The 19308-nt window shown below is 43.0% G+C and overlaps 1 protein-coding gene and 1 long non-coding RNA gene across 2 annotated transcripts in view; one reads left to right on the forward strand and one right to left on the reverse strand.

The window, feature by feature from the left end:
- Window positions 1-19308, reverse strand: part of plxnb3 (plexin B3) — a 100162-nt gene that overhangs the window by 48531 nt on the left and 32323 nt on the right. The window lies entirely within an intron of this gene.
- Window positions 5737-6729, forward strand: LOC146551237 (uncharacterized). Its single transcript, XR_014890287.1, has 2 exons — window positions 5737-6182; window positions 6507-6729. It is a non-coding gene; the product is annotated as an uncharacterized LOC146551237 (long non-coding RNA).

Below are 19308 nucleotides of genomic sequence, written 5' to 3' on the forward strand. Positions count from 1 at the left end.
ACTTCTTTATTTCTGCATCGTTCTCAGATGGTTCCTAAAGTTAAACCGTTGAGGCTTTCACTTTGATAGTGACGTCCCACCTGATGTTCTTTAGCTCACTAATCAACAGGAAGCTGTCCAAAGGGGGTAAATGTGAGAAGGTCAATGGTTGAAATTTGGTTGAATTCAAGAGAAGATTACTTTTCACCTTTCACTTCTAAATTCTGACTTACAGGGGACATGTTATTAAAGAACATAATGGGTCAAACTGTTACCTACATATTGTGTCATAGCAACGTGATGCATATCATGTTACTGGGATTAGATTTAATCATATATCTCAATACTTTGTGATACTCTGAGGATTTCTTTCAGGAAATCTGATTGTAAAGAATTTGTCTTATTATAAAGAAAACCTTACTTAATTATACCGTTAGATTTGTGGTCTTTGTATTTGCTTTCATCACAGTTCAGTCAGGAGCACTTTCATCAAAATATAGCTGTTATTCGGTCTGCAGTAATTTGTATTTGGTGGAATGGGTCTGAAAAGCCTGAAAAGGGGGGACCTGACATAAATGTGGGTTGCAGAGCGGCTTGCAGAAGTGTGGGAAGGCTGAAGCAGCTTCAATAGCCAGTCTTAGATTTTTCAATTGGATGTGTAGAAGGATATCAGCTGAGCTATCAGGTCACATCGACGGCCACGGAGCCGCTGATCTCCCGTCATTACAGCTAAACTAACGCTGTGCTACAACCCAGGAAGGTAGCAACATTTTCCCTGTAAAAGCTTTGCTTGTTATTTGCTAACAAGTGGCTAAATAAGATAATAAGATAAAACGATGATAAGATGATAAGTTGCCACAGACACTGAACATCAGTAAGCGGAACAAAGGAGCTTAGTGATAATGACCTTACAGTCATGCGACAGTGGTGTAGTTTATTTTTGTCATTAGAGTTTTATTTTGCTGAATGCATTTACACTCAGAATCCACAAAAACAGACTAATTTCTGTAGATCATCTTTCTAAATAAAGTCTCTTAAGTGTCATAAACCTTTATGCCAAGCAGACCTTATTTTTTGTGATAATCCAAAAACCTGAGGGAAAATCCTTGTGTCGAGGAAAACAATGCTAACTACCAGGGTGGCCTATACAAGCAAGCTATTCATGCAGAACTGTTTTGATAGAAGTGTGTCGATAATTTCTCACGGCTAATCGCGTTAGCTTGATGTGGACACAGGACCGAACTGTAGCTCAGACTTTAGTTTTTGTGCAGCAGATGTCTTTGTCTCCGTCTGAACTGTTTTCAGCAGCAGTGGGACTCACTTTGATTCTGGGCCGTTGTGTTCTGATCCGATCTGAATGGAGCTAATTCCTCTTTTTTTTTTCACAGACAGAAGAATGGTCCATCGGGCTTTAAACTGTAACTGTGTGCGTTCACATAATCATCAGCTCACACTGGGTCTTTTTTGATGATGACGAGGCTGCTGAGCAGCTATTCCTGCCTCTGTGTCTTTAATCTGGATTAAATCCTGTTTGCACTGACAACACATGTAAACACACTCAGAGCCGAACGCTTGACAGCAGGATCAGATCAGAATAAGAAGAATTAGAGATTCTCCTCAGCTTAATCCCAGACACCAGATCAGAATAATATGTGAATAACAGCAGATTAACAGCAGTTCTCCTGCAGGGAAACAACAACCATCTAAAAATATCTGAAACTCGAAGGAATTAAAGGAGTCGTAGCGTTTCTGTGAACAACTGCAGCTCAAGTTTGGAATTCACATTTCTGCTGCACATCACATCTTATTCATAAAAGCAACAGTCCAGCAGTCTGTAAATATCTCTGTTCTGAGTGCTTTTGGAACCCGTAAGAACCTGTGCAGACTGGGTTGCAGGTTATGACTGCTTTTCATTGTGCTTTCAAACCAGAAGCTTTTAGATAGGTGTCAGTGAAGGCCAGCACTGAACACGAGGTGTTTAAAAGGCAAATATTGACACCAAATATTTGATTCAGGCTTTTAGGTACACGGGTACTTTATTGTCATTCAGTGCACTCCCGCCACAGTATGTGAGCACACTGTGAATGGAAATGCTCAAAGTAAATAAAGCAGTAAGATACTAAGTGGCCTGAACATACATTTATTTTAAAATTCTAGTAATTTAAAGATTTTGATATACCTGTTACAGTTTTCTTTCTTTCTGTGCAAGTTAAACTGTTTATGTTTGATTACATTTAAATATTTAGTAGATTGACTCAGACACCTACTGAGTCAATATAATGACTTTACTGCTTATTTCTATTGTGTGGATCTGTTTTTCTCTGTGCTTGTCCATTACTGCTGTAAGATCCAGACTGAGCATGTAGGCAAAGCTGCAGGTCTGCAGGAGCAAATTACAGACGTTAGCTAAAATACTGCATGCTGTCATACAGGTTGTTTGTTTTACCTTCATGGTAGAAACACTCTGAAAACTCTGACACCATGAATACATTAGGTTGCTGGTTTCATCGCCGTGTCAGCACTGATAGAAGTGCACTGAGGGATGGCCTTCTTATTGTAGAAGGGAAGCTTTTGAAGTAAAGCTATTTTATTGCCGCTCGTCAAAAGTGAAACATCACTCACCATAAATATTTTAAGAACTAATAAGGCAAAAATGAGATCTAAGTCATGGTCTGTGATGACCCCCAACCCTACGGCTTTGTTGTCAATATATGAGTTTTTTTATTGTTCTCCCATATTGCAGGGAATAAAGCAAATAGTTCTAAGCAACACATCAAGAACTCTTTATTTTAGGGTTAAAACCTAACAGTTGTGTTCCTTCAGGGCAAGCAAGGCGAGGATTACTAGTTTCTAATTTAGCACTACCAAGTTCGAAAAACAGACATCAATTAAAACCAAAGTAAAGCAATTTCTCTATTTGCATCTAACACAGTGTTCTGTCTTAAAGCTTCTGGCTTGTTTGCATTATACCTTTAAATTTTTGCCATCTTGTGGCTGCAGTTGGCCACTGTCTCTGGAAGCAGTCTTAACTCTGCTTGACTATGAGCCACTGAAATCTGTATCGTGTCAACAGCTTTTTCTGGTTGTGTTTGTGCATTGCGGATGAACCTAAACTAACTCAGAGTAACTGAAAGATAAAACAAATCCACAGACTTCTGTTCTAAAATATATATATATTTCTTTATTCATCACATCCACCAGGTTACAAATAACTTGGTGGATAAACTGGTTTAGTTGTAGGGTTAAAGGTCAAGGTTAGGCTCCTACTACTCCAACCTAACCCTAACTGTGGGGACATAACAGTTATTCAAAGGTGTAGCACTGGACCTCAGTTGCCCTCTTAAATTTTCTGTCAACTTATTGGGTTTCACAGTGAGCGCCAAACGTTGAGGCCTCAGAAGTCATCTGTGCTGAGTAAAAGCAACAACTGTGCTTGTGCTGTCAATAGATTTTTGTAATCAGATACTTGCATTTTTTCCTGCTGAACATAAATATTTCAAAAAAGTGGCCATGCAGCAAAATGTTAACTGAAGGTGAAAGGTCGCCGCTGCACTGACAGCAGGACAAAAGTAAAAGGGATTGCTCCGCCCAAAGCTCAGAAAGATCAGCAGAGGAGTTTCTTCTTCTGCACAGACAGAATAAATCCACTCGGCCTCAAACACACATCACATAGTTTCTACTGCTCCCTTTCTGCACTGATGTTTGGGGGTCTCTACTTGGTTTTCCACCACAGCATAAAATCTTTAAATTTGTTCATTTCACAGTTTTCATCTCACACTGTGTTCTGCTGCACTGTACTGTACTCTATTGTACTCTACTGTAATTGTTTCTACTGTATTTCAGTGCAGTCCTCTGCAGCCACAGCAGCAGCAGCCTGTTCTCCTCCGCAAACTGAATACTGATCACTGCAAACATTAAATATTAATAACTACAAGACTTTGATACTCAAACTATAACACACACACACACAGATGTGTGTGTGTTTGAGGGTAAATGTGTGAACAAGTGCAGGGAGGTGATGGGCGTTAATGATATTGATGCTAATTCCATCACTCTAAGTGCAAGTATGTGTGTTTCTGTGTGTGTTTCTGCATCCGTGTCTGTGTGCGTGGGTATGTGTGTGAATATATTATCTCTCCAGCCTCCTCTCCAATTAGCAGACTATGTAAGTGGTTCTGATCAGCAGGAGATCACATGACAGGATTTACCTACACCTCCTCGGCTCGCGGGTCCATCACAGCTACACTGAGAGGCTGTTAACACACCTCAGTGAGCCAGAGTAACACTTCCAGTCCCTGTCGGCACCCCTGACAGGATGCAGCCTTCAGAACAGAAACGATGAGCACAAATGATGTAAACAAATAATCGTTCTCCGAGGAGTGCCTTTTTATGCAATCGTAATCCTCCACAACATAAGACCATCCTTTAAACTCTACACAGTGTCACTCTCTAGAGAGTGAAGTCCTGTTTTAAGCCCTAATATTAGCATTTGGGTGTTAGAAGCAACCCCTAGCAGCCATGTGAGTACTTGTAAAATGTATAATGTGCACTGGTATCACCACTTCTAAATGAGGTGGTAGAGAGGTAAGAGATGGTTTGGACATGTGCAGAGGAGGGATAGAGGATATATGGGACAAAGAGTGCTAAAGATGGAGCTGCCAGGCAGGAGGAAAAGAGAACTACAGAGATTGTTCATGGACGTAGCGAACAAGGACATGCAGAGGTTGGTGTGACAGGTTTGGGATAAGGTGAGGCAGATGATCCTCTGTGGTGACCCCTAAAGCCAAAAGAAGGTACTCAGCACCCTGGAAACCTAAAAAAGGAAATCTATTAACATGTATTTAACATTGTAAAAGGGGGCATTTCAACCACAATCATGATCTTAATAATGCTTAGCATTAAAGGTTAAAGTTGTTTTTGTACCTAAATCTAACAAAAAATGAAAATGATTCTTAAAATGAGTCCATAATGAAACTCTAGCTCCAGTCTCCCAGTTGATTCATGTTTATGGATGTATGGACACATCACACAGACACCAAAACTTAAACCTTTTCTTCGTTTTTGAATTATTAGTACAATTAACCACACATCAAACCATATTATTTGTCAGATAGTTGTACTGGAAATGCTCCAACAGTCGCCATCTTCCCCCCGTTCAGCGCAAACATTCAGTGAACCAATGGCGCTAAGGTAAAGTCAGCTACAGCTTCCTGTCACTCAAAGTGGCCACTCCCTTTTCTTTAAGCCTTAATAAAAATTTTAATAAAACAATCTCCCTCAGTTCCTTTGAAAGGCAAGCTTAGCCAAAGAGGCCTGAACCATTTTTGTGCCAGACCGTAAACATGTGTTCTCTGCTGTAAATTTGCCCATTTAACACAGGAGTCTGTGGGGATCTAATCAGTTTGAAGTCTCAAGTGGCCGTTAGAGGAACTGCAGTTTTGGGCTCTTCTGTTTCTCAGCCCCCGAGGCTGTTTTGTTGGACTGTCCACCGCTCTGCTGGTTGGGGTCCACCGGGACCAGCCCCTCCATCAGATCTAATTCTGCCCCCCAGGCTATTAGACTCCCTCCTGGACCCAATCCCAGCTGAGGACCAGGTGTTTGCCTTTAGACCAGAATGCTGAAAACAAATATGTCCAGTATCAATGGATTAAATGATAATTGTTTAAGGTAGTCCTACCCCTCTCACAATACGAGCCCAGCTGAGGATCGGGGGTCTTTCTGAGATACAGTGATTTAGTGTTTGGGGTTGACAAAGAAGAGGGAAACAAAGTCATGTTTAAATCTGGTGAAAGTGTCTTATTCTGAACCCTGGACCTGAATTCACCCCAGAGCCTCACCTGGACCCGGGGCATCATCTCAACAAGTCATCTATTCAGCCCCCATAACTGCTGCCGGTAATAATAACTCCTCAGCTGCGGCACTGAGACCCTCTATTAAATCGCACGTTGGTCCAGATTCAGTTGTCATGACAACAAACACAAAGACGAGCAGAAGAAGACAACAGCTGGACGGAGAAATGGTTAAAACGGGAATGAAACAGGAAGTCGACCTCAGAGCGTCGCCGCTGACACCGATAATCCAGTGCGAGCATGAAAGTGACGCATCAGCAGATTCAAACTACCGAGGCGCAAACAGGGGAGAAAAAATGAGGGCTACATTTTCCTGCATCAGGGTGGAGACGTGTAGAGGAGAAAGAGGAGGAGGTGCAGTTATATTAAAACCGAAACCCTGACTGTGTTTTACAGCTGCTGTCTCTGCTGCCTGCCGCCCCTCCCTCTGTAGCTAACAGGCGTGAACCAGCTTCATTATGTGTTTATGAGAGAAGAATTTTTTACAAGATTAAAACAAGGCTTTGAAGGGGGGTGGGGGAGGCAGAGGGGGGCAGTAAATGACAAAAATACTGTAATAACAGAGAGGAGGAGGAGAAAGAGGAGGGGGGGGGGGGGAGATCTGAACTCTAATAAACATGGGGGAAAAAGCAAAGGGAGGAGATTCCTTTATTTAGCAATCTGTTTGATTCCCCACAGAAACAAGAAGATCAGGACGAGAGGAGACAACTGGACCTCCATCATCTCCTCCCGCACCGGAGGACGACTGAAGCCAACGAGCCTCGTGGAGCACAGATTTCCTCTAACAACCTAATTGAATTTCTGAATGCATGAGTGACTCCAGTGTTGAAGTCACTCGTGCAATATATATATATATATATATAAAAGAAGGAATATGAAAATAAAATGAAGATAAAACACATTAATGGCTGCAAGTTCACCGCTTTTATGATTTTTATAGTCACATTCTCTCCTTTAGCATCTCCATAACCATTACATTAGACCTAGTCTTGTCTGAACTGCTCATTAGATCCGTTTTTATTGCTTTTTTATGTCACACTGTTCCCCCTCTTCTGTCTGCTCCAATGGCAGCTTTATTTTTAATATATCATCGTTTCAGTTGCTCTTATATAACCCCCGACTGTGGTAGCTGTACTGTTGGGGAGTAGTCAGAGAAATGTAATTAAACCCGTAGTTGAACTACATTTCACTGCATCTTGCTGAGCTTTCAGCTACAATCGCAATCATCCCTCAGGTATTTAGATTACTTTTTTAGCATTTTTGTTGAAGTTAACTATTGAATAAGGAGCACGGAAAGAGAGGAATGTTGTGTTAACTCATTTTACCGGTGCTCCTCTGTTGCCTCGCTCCCTTCTCCTTTCATCCTGACCACTGTAAAGGCATGCAATCATTCATCAGTCAGCCGCCACCACAGACTTTAACTTCACCGGAGTCCACGGGGGAAAAGAGCGGGCGTTACCCAGCATTCACACAGCAACAATGCCATACATCTCCTGCATCTCAACCTAAAAAAAGCATCGCCACAAAAGTCACCAACAAGTCCTTTGTTCGTGTGCGAGCAACGAAAGCCGAGAGTAAAACACACTCTGCACTGCAAAGACTGATCTTTTTTTTTACAAACTAGTTTAGATCACCTTTATCTGAGTAGCTTTAGTTAGCTACGCTAGAGTTCTCCCTCAGGTGGCTTTTATGTAATTTGGTTTCTCCCTGTGCAGAATAAGTGGTAGGTCTGCTTTCACAGAAGTTTCCCCACCAGCAGATATCTGGAACAGGAATTTAAAACATTTTACTTCCTCACACAAAGCAGAGCAGATAGCAGATCGGTGGAAATTCAGGTGGTGATTATGCTTGTGTTGTTTTTTGGCTAATGCACTTCATAACTGAGGTGCTTCCATTGTCTGTGTGAGGTCATCACACAGTTAATTAGTCCTGAACGTGCAGAACTTTTGCACAGACTTTTTAATGATATTCATAATTCACCGCACTCAATGGAATATTCTTCAGATAATTGAATTAAAAATGCTCCAAAAGGCCTTCATATTACAAACACAGTGGATTGGTTGAGTTCAGTCTGTAATTATGAAACTTTAGGCATTAATGCAATCTAAACTCTCTGGGTTATAAAACAGTTGCATCCAAAGCCTAAAAGCCTAAAACCATTTTTGTATCAGGCTGTAAATGTTTATTTCTGCTGTGCAGTTTAACATTAGAGTCTATGGGGAGGGACTTAGTTTTGGAGCCAGCCTCAAGTGGTCATTGGAGGAACTGCAGCTCTTTTTAAGCACTGGCTTCATTTGTGAGCAGAACTCAGGTTAGAGAAGTTCATGAGAAAAGACTGAATTGTTTTCAATGAGACTCAAACACTTTAAAATGAAATTTGTATCAGCAGCCACAGACTCAAAGTTCTGCTTTAAGTAATCGGTAGTTGTGCTTCAAACACTGAGTTTCATCAAAAACTGGGTCTTTGCTGCCAGAGCACAGGCGAATGCGCCAACCATCGGCCAGAATCCAGCTGCTTCGGGCTGTTTTTCTCTTTGGTTCATTCATAACAGAAGAAAATGATCAGAGACTGTCAGCGATGAAACAGTAAAGTGTCTCCGTCACCGTCTGTGCTGCACACATCTGCATCTCTCAGAGTCTCAGAGCAGGAATGCAAAGATGTCAGGTGCCAGACTTCGGCACAAACAGGTAACCACAGAACAAAAGGCCCGTACTGCAGCATCATGTGGACCACAGCACCGATCTGATTGGTTGATCTGTCCCCTTACAGAGAACCGATTCAAGTCATTAACATGTAAACTGGATGCGGTCGCCCACAGAGACGCACGTCGACACATTCAGGGCGACACATCAGATGGTTAGCCTTCCACCAAAGATCAGCTGAACTTCTAGAAAACGTTCAAAAGAAAATTCTGACTGAATGCTCGTTTCCATGCACTGCGGCTGATGGCCGGTCGGGCGAGCAGCAGGTGGAGAAAATTCACCACAGAACCACCGAAGAACCCACGCGGTCGAGGTCATTAAAATGACTCCAATCACAGCTGAAACAGTGCAAAAGGGAATCAGAAAACATGGCAGAAACAGGCTGTTTCTGTTGGCTTAAAATGACACTAACAGAATCAGGATTTCCCTTCATGATTATCATGGTTTTGGCATTATTGCAGCTATAAAAAAAAAAGCAATAAAGCTGTCAGTCAAATTCAGATTATATTACTATACTATCTGTGGCAAGATAATTAAACTCATAGAACAGGTGCACGGAGGTAATGAGAGTCTGTAAACTAAGTCTAAAGTGTACAAAAAGAACAAATATTTATAATATTTTCATACGTGCATAACTAACACGACCTTTCGGTTGTCATGCCACCGCTAGTCAAAGATTCATCCTAGAACGTGCCCTCGTCCAAGCAACAGCTGGCTGTGTCACCTGACAGCAGCCAACAAATTTGTTATTTACAGAGACGACATCCGTTAAACTGTATGTCGAGAGCAGAGAAATCCAAACTCAGCATTCAGTCGTTCAAACATGTGCTTCAGCTCGAAACTACTCTGGACAAAGAACATAAACGTAACCTGCCAGCTCGCTGGCACAAAGACCGTGCGTTGTTCAAAGCCACAGATGTGCAAACAGTGGAACTAATTCCAGTGCACTCCCTATTAAAGGCTGGTGTCTGCCTCCATCCAGGCTGCTCCATCACCTGAACCACATACAGTCTGTCAGTGCAGAAGTTAAATTGTCCTCAACCTGCCAATTCTCTAGCACACATTCCCCATCACACCTGAATGCACCAGTGTGAGAATAACACAGGTAAATGAGTGCAACACGACCTGCACACTCCATCCCAGCAGCTCCCAGCATTTTTATACTATGAACATGCATTAGAGGTGGGCTGCGTCCCACTGCGTGCTACGTGTGAGAAGAAGGATCTCCACAAGGTTAATGTGTGAAAATGGCTCAAGTTAAATTCTTTTTGCAAACCTGGATGATTTACTGAGAAACGGCAGCTCTGCATGTTGTTTGTGCAGCAATGTGAGTGCATGTAACAAGTGCTTCAGTTTCACCACCTTTAGATGGGACAGAATTAATCGCTAACCCTGTGGTTTCCTCTGGCGTGCTGAAAATAGTCCTTGTATCACACCTCATGCTTTGTTTGTTTTTCCACTTAATCAGTCATACAAAAATCCAAGTAGAGCTTTATATAAATACACTTCACCTTTATTTTTGCAGGAGCTATGACCCCCTCTCACCAAAAACATCAAATTCACTTTATCTTCACTTCGTGTTATTAACCTAATTGTTTGCACACAACTTGCAGCGTCTTCACTTCCCAGTTTAAACACCACCGCTCTAATCCAAACCTAGCCCCGTGACATATTCTCAGAAATAAAGCTTTCAAACAGCTTTCAAGCTTTCAAAAGCTTTTAACCTTTTAAAGGGCTGCCTGATGTTTTCCTAACCTGATCAAGAGGACACGGATGAAGACCGAGCTTTAAAAAAAACTGTCCCAAACCAGATTTGAACCCAAGTCTCCTGAAACTTGGGATGTTTCCTCCTCTATGACCTGATTCACTAGTGAGACTTTATATTCTTGGAAATGGTTGGATACTTCAGGCGTGTTTACGTGGACACAAAGCGGTCAGGTTCGTGACAGGTGCTTAGAACATTGGAGTGAGATGATCAAACCACAGAGCATGTTACATACCGAGAAATGTCACTCTGTTAACACAGGAAGCCCAAATACTTCAGATATGACACATTTCTGATGCTGCAGGAAATTTTTCTGCAACGGCAGCATCACACCTTCAGAGCACTCGACTGTGTTTCCTGGCGGAGCTCAAAGTTTCCTCAGTGACTCACTGAAATGTCCTGATGGTTCAGCCTATGTCTGAACTGACAGACGAGGCAAACGCTGCAGACAGTCGTGCATGCGTGTTGCAGACGGCAGAGAAAACCGAACTCCGGCGAGTTCGCTTCAACATCTGCAAACAATCTGCAGATTATTTTCCCATTTAATCAATTAATTGTTGCTGCTTCCAGTCTGAATCTCCAGCTGTGACGCATTCAGCCACCATGAAAACTCATTAAGGGCATTAAAACGCTGCACTTCATTCAAAGAGCGCGTTTAATATTTATCCCATCACACTGCTCTCAGTTATTGCTGTGCAACCTAATAGTTTACAAACAATAACTACAATGAGATAATAAAATATAAAGATTTATTAAACTAAACTGCAGTTTAAATGTGATTTCACTGTAGAGCTATTAAAATCTGCCCCTCCAGCTACTTTATTACTGACGCATCAATAATAATGAAATATATAAACACAGGAGGGTTTCACACAGCATAACACACACACACATGAAAAGAAGGATTGTACATTCACTGATCAGAATTCATTAAACTTTATTCATGAGATAAAAAGATAAAAATGAGTTTTTTAAACACCCAAATCAGGCGACATCATCAAAACTTAATTAGCTTTAATTAATTATTCTGCCAAACTCTGCAACCTTTCGCCTCAAAAATCACACCCAAGCAAAGAACGTGACAAGACCGATCAGACAAATATGGTTAATTATTCTTTGATTCATTGCTTCTGCTGTTTTTGCCACACAGGGCGGGGCTGTTATTGTCTAATGAGCCCATAAAGCTGGTTAACTGACCTTCATTTGTAAAGATGTTAAAGGATCCTTTGAGAAACAGACAGTTTTATTCAGTTATTAACTCGAGGTTTTATTGTCCGGCTCTGTGTGTCTCTCTCGGGGCCCTGCAGGTCCACGTCACGAGCTGGTTCAGTTTAATTAAAGCGCTTCATAAGACGGTATGAGAAGCTTTGCTGTTGTTCAGCAGGTTTGGAGCAGCGTTCACGTCCCCGTGCGTCCTGTACTGTGCGGTGTTCACACATAGAGGGGCGAGTGTGACATAAGTCTGCCTGTCAGGAGTGGATAGCTTGCATGTTTTTGTTTTGATCTTGTTTTTACCCACAAATGTGTTTCACTTTTACTCACTGCTGAGAATCAGACACAAACTTTCTGAGGCTTTGGAAAGCACCGCTGGCTTACATTTGGACACTCCTCACTGAGAGGGACGATGCTCGCAAGATGCCACGGGTGTTGGTTGCTTTTTGGTTTTTCTGCCCTCACTATTTAAAAAATATATATGTTATGACCGGCAGCCCAAACGCAGCCGTCAGAACTAAAACTTAAAAGTTGCTGCAGCTTTCAATGCTTGGGCTAAAATATAACCCTTCGCAGCATTTGTCATGTAGGTTAAACGATGACAGCCACCAAGAGCGTTTAACGTGATGCTTTAGAAGTGTCCACATGTGATGAGCTGTGAGTGACGGGCCTGTTTCACTCAATCTAAACTGCTTTGAGAAGTGGCAGGGGCTTTGAAACAACAGCAGTGTTTGACGCTGTGTGAATCAGACTGAGCTGACTGTTCATAGACGTCCAGTTTCAGGTAAAACTGACTGCGTTTAAATCCTGTGACACTTGTACTAACAGGTTGGGGTGGGTCCATTTTTGACTGGGATGGTTCTGCTTGCTTTGAAATGCTGCTTCATCCTGAATTTGATGTTTTACTTGTAATTTACTGTAAAATATTTTGTTCTGAATAAAGATTTCCAGGGTTTTACTGCACAGTGTTGTACTTTTGCAGCAATGCTGCATTTTTGCCCTGTGACCTGTCCAGGGTGAACCCCACCTCTCGCTTAATGTCAGCTGCAAAAGGCTGCAGCCCCCCTGCCTCTCTCCAAAGGATAAAGCAGGCAGAGCTAACAGATGGGTGAATGGATGGATAGATGGAGACCCGCCGCACTTCTTCTACAGTGTACATTGTCAAGCAGCTTTCAAAGGAAACAACACAACTCAGACACAATAATGAAGGGTTAAGTTACCGATCACTGCACACGGGGGACACTTTTCATTTCAAACTGCAGGATCTACTGTTTCTATTTTATTTCACTGTCGGTGAGTTTTTATCGTGTTTCACGTCAAACATTTTTGTCCCAAATGAGACTTCAGACACAGACCATGACCATGAGTCTCTGCTGCAAAGAAGCACACAGATTTCAGCATTACATGGACTCGTGCATCCTCGGGTTGGCACATTTTTAAGTGGAGGGGAGGGTTTTCGTGGGAAATTCTTCCACATCTTAATTGAATAAAGCCCTCAAACAGCGGCAGCTTTGTCACAGAGCTTGACACAGCGGCTGCACCTTTATGCGCACAGCGCTGAATAAACTGCCAGCAGCAGGAGGAAGACACAAAAAGATGTTTACAGGGAGATGCTTCACGTTTGTAGCTTCTTTTCTTTCTTGTTTGACATGTCTGAAGTTCATCACTCTGAACACTTTACTGAAGCCGTGACTGCACTACCACGGAATAAAACCAGCGTGAAAACAGAATTCAACAGTCAGCGACACATTTCAGAGCAAAAGAAACACAGCTGCGGGAAACTTCTGCGCACAGCGAGAGAAAGCGACGGTCAGAGTCCACGGCTCTGTGCCACTGATCTGATTCCTGCTCCACTAATTAAATAACGGCGCAATTAAGGAGAGTCAGCTGTCAATCAAAGCCTCCTCTACGAGCGAGAGGAGCGCACAGCGAGGACGGAGTGAGAGAGGGGGAGAGAAACGGGCACTTACTTCTTTCAGGAAACAGTCCGTTTTTCTTTCATTCCTCCAGAAAATTAAAATTAAAGAGGCGACAAGAACTGAAAGAGCCTGAACACCGGGCGAGAGAGAGGGGGAGAGAGGGAGGACGCAGGACTACCAAGAGACAGATGGAGAGAGAGAGGGGATGACAGGAGAGAGAGAGAGAGAGAGGGAGGGAGAGCAGCCGGCTAGATGGCTGTAATCCCATTATTGTGAACGACACATTGTTCTGAGAGAGAGAGAGCGAGAGACGTTCACAGGAAGCAGGGAGAGAGAGAGCGAGACATTCAAAGAGAGCGGGGAAGAGAGAGAGAGAGAGAGAGAGACCCACTGGGAATAAAAGGGGCGGGGCTTATCGGCCACACTTCTAGGTGGTGTCAGAGGGGGCGTGGTCTTATATTAATATTTAATAGGTAGGTTGAAGCGTGAAGTTAGAGAAAGAGAGGGCGAGAGGTAGTAAATCAGAGTGTCGCCACACCCCTGCAACTGTGTGAGCTGCTGTGGGCTGAAGGAGTCCAACCATGAATCCAGCCCCAACATACTGCAGCACCACCTGCAAACTTCTGTTATTATTACACGATCAGACCAGGCGCTTCGACATATTCAACAAGCATGTGAGTTTATGAGAATGAAAAATAATTGCTACACCTGAAAGGAAACCGACCAGCAAAGCTCAACGTTTCTCACACAAACAAGAGTTCTGAGTATTTTTAAAGTGGTTTACGTTTTATTTGCACGCGGTTATCGAGACGGCTGTGGCTCGTGTGGTTAAGCTACTCCGGCTACCCTGGTCCACATGTTGAAGTATCCTCGGGTAAGATACCAAACCCTGAGATGTCCCCAGTGCATCTATTGGGGTGTGTGCATGGATGAAAAAGTGTTCAGGCATGGAGTTGTGCGATTGGGAGAATGAGACGTGTAGTAGGAAGCACTTTGAGTGCTCATGTTGAGTAGAAAGGCACTGATCCATCTTTGTGAGGGTGCCTTTGCACTGCAGGAAAGTTGGACTGTTAAATAGCAGCAAATCAACACAACAGTTGGCCTCAAAGCGCTTTATACTGTAAGGTAAAGACCCCACAGTAGCACACATGACAACTCCTTTACGGAAGCGTTAACACGGGGGTCTATGGGGGTTTAATTGGTTTTAGAAACAGCCTCAAGTGGTCATTGGAGGAACTGCAGCTTCTTTTTTCCACTTCCGTGTTGGTTTCCTTTTCAGCCTGGAGGTCTGCTGCTCTCTAACCGACCCTTTTAGACTTTATGCTTCCACTGCTGTGCAGTAGGATCCATCAGATCGAACTGATGATGAAATGATTTTGCAACAGCTTTGTGATGCAGTTGCATCATTGTTGTTTGTTGCATCCACCTAAATGATGAGTTTTATGTTGTCGATAGTCAAGTGGAAGAGGAGACGAATGCTACCGCTAATACATTTGGTGCTTCTTGTCATCGTTTTCTCCAAGTCGACCTCCACCCTGCAGTTTTCTGTGCCCAGAGAAGTACCTACCCCAGAGTAGGCCGTTTGTTCTGCCCCGAAAATAGCAGTAAAAGAGGCTCTTCAAAGGCAGTTCCTGCTGTTGGAACCGGAACAAACAGCCACCAGTACATGCAGTGGGAAATTATTACATTATACTTGTTTAGTCAAAACTTTGTGTTAGTTTAAATGAAGTGAAAATGCAAACAGAGCAGGACTGGGGAGAATCTGCTGCTAAATCAACTCGGACTAATCTCAAACAAACCCAGTGGAATCACACACTTTATATAAATAAGTGTTCCAGATATTTGACTGATTATTGATGAGCTTCTCCTGGTCTGTTTTTTTTAGTTCATGTTTTCTCATGAACTGCTTTAATTGAACAGAAGCGACTTTTTCTCGCATGAAAGCCGAGCAGCTGCTATCTGAAGTGCATCGTGAATCTTCAGACATCTATCTCTGTTCACTTTGATGCTGAAGAAAACTTAAATACTAAAAGGTTCTCAGGCAGAGTCAGAACTTTCTGTGGGTTTCTCGTGGTTTATTTTGGATAGAGATCAGACACAATGACATCCTCAGGAAGTGGAAGTAACACAGAATCTAAACATGCTGTGTGCGCGCCTCAATGTGAGGTATACGTTCTCATTTCTAACACTAATGCCTGCCTCGCACCAAACTTTTCAAGCACTTTTAGTGTCTCAGACAAATTTCCATCGTGGCATTAAAATCCTGACAGTTTTGTGGAAGCTCATTTTGATGGTTAGGTGTAGAGTGAGCATAAAAAAGTCTTTTTCTTTTCTTGAATGACTGATAAATTCAGATTTCTCTAATATTAATGTACATTTTTCCGACTTGGCCTTCTCTCTGACTAAAAACCGACACATTATCTTTAGACATGACAATTTCCCAGACCATAGCAAGTCTTTTCAAAGTCTTGTAGAGTGTGGTAGGTATAAGATAAACTTCCTGTTCTGCTTACATATAACCTGCAGTTCTCTGATTGAGGATGTTGGCCTCATGTTTCGCTGACAGTCTGAAAACTGCCTTTTCACAACTGGAAACAAATCAAAACCAATTTACCTGCAGGATTACAGGATACAGCTGCCAAAATCTGACAACGCTGGAGCCACTTCCTGTCAAAGCAGGCATCCGGACGTTATCTGTCCGTGTTATACATGTTATGAGATATTTGAGTCATAATTAACAGGCTCGGGGCTCAGATTTCGCGTGCTTGGGGAACGCCGCCTTCTTCAGTAAAACCACCTCTGCAGCGAAATGAAGCGTCTCACAGAGAAAGCAGAGTCCCTCTGAGGACGTCTCTCTGAGGATGTCCCACAGCCGACGCGTCTCTTTGATTCTCCTCCATCAGCTGCTGCTGTGGGCGGCCCAGCAATCCCACTGCGAGCCACAGTGCATGATGGGAACCAGCTGCTTAGTCTCCTACATGTTCTCACAGTCTTCAAATTGCAGCAGGTGCTCGTCATTTCCCTGCTCCGGACCGAGGTCGGTCTTATTCATGTCTTTTTGATGTTGTTTGCTCTTCTTTGCTCTTCCTTTGTCAGGTTTTTTGTCCCACACAGAAATGAAATCCAGCAGCAGAGCAACGAGCAGACTCACGTTATCAGATTGGCTCGGGCTCGACACTAAACGTCTCTGCTAAGGTGAGTGAAAGTTTCTGTTTTCTGTCGCCTGATTGGTTCACAGCTGACAGGTCACAGCAGGTGAGAATCCCAAGGTCGTCATGGTAACCACCGACTGTTTAATGTGATGTGAAGACAGCGTGAAGACTTGGTGCGTGCGCGAGTGTGTGTGTGTCTGTTATCGCCGTCATCTTATCTGTGACACACACTCTGCTGGTAAAACATGTGTGTGACCTCAAGTTACTCAGTGTGTGTGTGTGTGTGTGAGACGATATACTCATGCATTCATTCATGTGTGTGTGTGTGTGTGTGTTAGAGCTCAGCTGGGAGTGTTTGTCCACCTCTCATCAGGAGCCCTCATGTAATATTAATCACACACGCATACTTAGGGTCACACGCACTACTGAACACACACACACCGATCACATCAATCAAACACACAAAGAGAAACACACACAGCCGTACCCCAGGATTAGCTACTATCTATCTTTGTGGGGACATTTTGTTCAGGCCTCACTCTGGGACGGGCCTCAAAGGGCCGCTCAGGGTTCAGATCCGTGGAGCAGAAGCAGGTTTACGCTCAGGGTTACAAAAGCGTCACACTTTCCGCACTCGTGGGCTAAATTAAGTCATCGGGCTTTTGTGCGGTTGTCTGCAAACTTCACATTGTCGCTGTTGTTGTGTAGACTTGTCTGCATTGCCGCCACCCAACTCTGCATATAAGTAACGCGTTCTCCAAGCAGACCAGAAAGTGCATATAATAAGAGCAACCACCCGTCCGTTGTGCCTGCAGCTGTCCGTGTGTGCATCCGCAACCCAGTATAATCCGGGCCCGAGTGTCCCAGGAGTGCAGTGTGTGCCTGAGGGTCCTCGCAAAGATAGGAGAACGGCCGTGTGTGTGGCCAGCTGGTGCAGCAGCGTCCATGATGTGATTTTATATTTCTGCATTAACGTCTCAAACAAACACTCGTTATTTAAAGGCCATTTAAAATCCGTCCACTCGACAATTTACTGCCAGTCACACAAAGGAAATAAAACATGCGACCAATTATAGCCTGCTCTCTTTTTCTAAATAATCCACTGCAGGACTGTGTCCTCACTGAGCCACACACTCATGTTCTCAGCTTTTCCATTAGTTTCAGCAGCTGTTCAACAAACAACAACAGACCACATACCTCCACCAAGGCTGGAAAGTTTCTCTACACCCTCGATTCAGAATCATATTTGGGTTAGTAGTAGATATTTCATCTCAAAGGATGAAAGGAGGGATAAAAAAATATTAAATTTTTCCTTCAAGATTCCTGCTTCTGGATCCCGGTCTGAAACAACTCTAAAAGTTCATGATGTTGGGCCGAGCTCTGGATACCATCCACCCACACACAACTTCTTGAGCAATCTTGCTAATAAACTGGACAAATAAAAAATAAATTGAGCCAATCACAGTGGAGATAACACCCATGGGAACAAAACAAACTTGCTAACTTGAAATTCAAAACTTTGCTACTTTCTGCTGCTTGCTCGTGCATCCTAAAACATCTGATGTAGACATGAAGAAAAGTGAATAGATTCTTGAAGTACAGTGAGACTAAAGTCAGAGTTTTCAATATTTCATAAAGGGATCTTTACACCTGGCCTACTGTGGTTCCATGTAGATGCTCAATCATCCAGGCAAGGAAATCCCAAAAAGTTGATTCTGTTCATCTGGACAGAGAAACGTTTCGTCACTCGTCCAAGTGACGTCTTCAGTCTCAGCTGACTGCAGGTTTCCCCAATCTTTTAAACAGTACATTTTCACAATAACTGAAACTAGCACCACTGAGGGAACAATGGACTGTGAGGTCAGGTTTTTGATCACTAATATGCAAATTGCCATGACCATTGATCAATGGCCATGAGTACCATTCACAGTGTGTTGGGGAATGGCTGCAATCACAGCATTGTAAGATGGTGAAAGAGGTCCTCTTAGGCTCCCTCCTTGATTCAGAGATGGTCTTTCCCTTTTCACGTAAATGGCCTCCTTGACTCCGCGCCCATCCAGAAAGTGCACATCTTCATCATTGAAAGTGTCCACTGGCCCGTAGGTATGTTGCTGCCACTGAAAACGGTTCATCCAGATGAACAGAATCAACTTTTTGGGATTTCCTTGCCTAGATAGATTGCAAATATGTTCGCAATCTGTCTGCATTTATTTGCAAGTTTTCATCAATCTGTCTGATTGTTTGGAGTCAGGTTGCCTCCCACCAACCAATCTGCAGAATCAACGTGTTAGTGCAAGTGCTCGCCCAGGTCTTGGGCATGTTGCACACTCCTGTTTATAAACCAGGCGGTCGCCACAACTAATTGCGAAAACGTCAGTGCAGTCACCACTGATTTTTCATAGTCACGAGGAGGCTGCAGCCTGTTTTTCCCTCAGGATTCCCTCAGGAGTTTGCATGCATGCAGGTCAGAATGGGGGGAAAAAATAAAAAGAGCATAAATATATGTCATGTTTAGTGTTGATTTGCAGCTGTTATTACAGCTAAAAGCAGCTAAATGCACTTCTTGTGAGCATGTTTAAATATTTCTAGTTTTAGAAAATATTTCTACAATTTTAGAGCTTTGTTAACTGCTGGGAATCAGTCTGCAGGCACTCAAAGGGCCTTCATGCAGTTTCTCGTTAGACATGATCGGCATCACTGAATCCAATGAATAATAGAAAAAATATATT

The sequence above is a fragment of the Mchenga conophoros genome, linkage group LG20 (assembly GCF_057382185.1).
Source record: "Mchenga conophoros isolate Kocher_MC1m ecotype Shallow Benthic linkage group LG20, M_conophoros_male_GT1.1, whole genome shotgun sequence".
Lineage (NCBI taxonomy): Eukaryota > Metazoa > Chordata > Actinopteri > Cichliformes > Cichlidae > Mchenga > Mchenga conophoros.